The following is a 1,896-nucleotide window of genomic DNA, read 5'->3' on the forward strand; positions in this document are numbered from 1 at the left end:
ATGGGCCTTGTTGCTGTTATGCTGTATGACTTCCAGGACAGGAAGTTCCTCCCACGGGAATGCTTAGGGGAGGAGGAGATCGTACAGGAAGTTAGAGATGTCGAAAACTGTCTTCTCAGGTAAGGAAAGAAAATAAGAGGGAGCACAAAGAAAGAATTCAAACTATAAAAGGGAGGACCAACTGAGAAATAAATTTTATATGTGTTCTTCGTAGGTTTAAAACCAAGCTGGCAGCCTCTTTGGCCCGCTGCAGGATCAAACACAATCTCCTGTCCATTGAGTGTATCCTGCCAGAGAGTGTGAAGACAAAGCAGGAGAGATCAAGCAGCCTTCCACTTTACACATGGGTCAACACACTGAAGAGCAGGTCAGCTGAGCACAAGCTAAAATACTCTCATACACAAAACTAGTATGCGCTCACCCACTCAAAAGCAGATTACATATCTATACGTTGACACCTGTACATGAACATGGGAATGCACTGAAAGCATACATAGAGTAAATGCAAGCATCAATGCACTCACCTACATCTATACACAGACCTTAAACTTGTGGTGCTGCCCAGTGTTTTATGGGCCAGGTGCCCTGCTGACATCCAATTAAACCACCAGACTATGTGTACGCGTGTAAGTGCGTGTCTATGTGTCACTGTGTTTGTGTGCTAATGTGTGTTCTTGCACACGCCCCGTCAGGCTGATTCAGTTAGGTGTAAATCCTGCTGCTGCGGACAGATTCAATCAGCAACAACCCTCAGCAAGCTCTGGGACTGTAAAGGTCACCTGTTGGGACGAGTGGTGTGTGTGTGTATGTGTGGGTGCAAGTGTGTATCTTAATGGTTTTTACTGCACATATTACTATTGAAGTCTTAAAGTCTTTTAAAAGGCCACATAGCAATTCTACACACTGTTATTATCTATAATGACAGCCTTCCTCTTTCTCCCAACTCTAACATTCCTCCGTCCTCATCCCTCCTCTATTGGGCTTCCACTAATCTGCCGCCCTCTCCTTTGCTTCTAGTCTTGATGAGGTCCAAAGTGTTCTGCGGAGTGCAGGCTTCTCGCAGGTGAAATCGATTGGGCAGCTAGGGGGCCAGAGCTTCTGCCAGGATCCCCACTGTGGGGATATACTGGTATTCCCTGCTCAGCTGAAAGCTCAGCTGTACTCCACCAAGCTACTTAGCGACCACAAACTCATCATCCAGGTACAAGCTACACACAGAGAGGAGGTTTCTGACAAGGGCAGCCTCCTCTCTGTACTTAAATATGGCTGTGGAATTCTGTTCAGCACTATCCATCTTCACTGATATTTATGATTTAACTTTGGTAATAGACTTGGTTCCTGACGCCAACTAAGATTAGTTTTCTGAGATACAAATATTTCACATCAGATTCCCCCATCTGGCCATACTTCACATTGAGCCATAAAGAATTCTCCAGTCAGGGGATGAGCGGTTTAATCATTTAATTTCTACTCCATTAAAGTCAAGCTGCCATACAACCCATAAGCAGCACGCAGCACTACAACACACTTGAATCAGATTTTGCAGCCAAATACAATCAAATATTCAATCACCTCTCCTTTTTCCACTTCTTCCCTCTCATGATTTATGGGTTTCTATCACACACTCTCTCTCTTCTGTTCTTTGCAAATGTCCTTGTTCTTCTCTCCATTCTCCCTGGTTTGTCTTTTCTGACAAACCCTGTGATCTGGATGCTGACTACAGAAACTCAACCCAGCCCAGTGGCTCCACAGGGATATGTTATGCACTATTTCCAGAGGGGATCCCATTGATTGAAGGACATCTCTGTTGTAATCTGACTACACCGCTACTCTCCTTCATTTTCTACATTTCTCTTTTCCTCCATCTCCTCATCTTGACTCCCTTCAGTTTCTGCT

The 1,896-nt window shown here is 44.7% G+C and overlaps 1 long non-coding RNA gene across 1 annotated transcript; it reads left to right on the forward strand.

Moving 5' to 3' along the window:
* Positions 1-6: 6 nt before the first annotated feature.
* On the forward strand, positions 7-1,888 carry LOC111662892 (uncharacterized). Its single transcript, XR_015437747.1, has 3 exons — positions 7-119; positions 215-367; positions 1,018-1,888. It is a non-coding gene; the product is annotated as an uncharacterized LOC111662892 (long non-coding RNA).
* The last annotated feature ends 8 nt before the right edge of the window (positions 1,889-1,896 follow it).

This window comes from Seriola lalandi, unplaced genomic scaffold (genome assembly GCF_002814215.2).
Source record: "Seriola lalandi dorsalis isolate HSWRI2012SDOR001 ecotype SW California unplaced genomic scaffold, Sedor1 jcf7180002000752, whole genome shotgun sequence".
Lineage (NCBI taxonomy): Eukaryota > Metazoa > Chordata > Actinopteri > Carangiformes > Carangidae > Seriola > Seriola lalandi.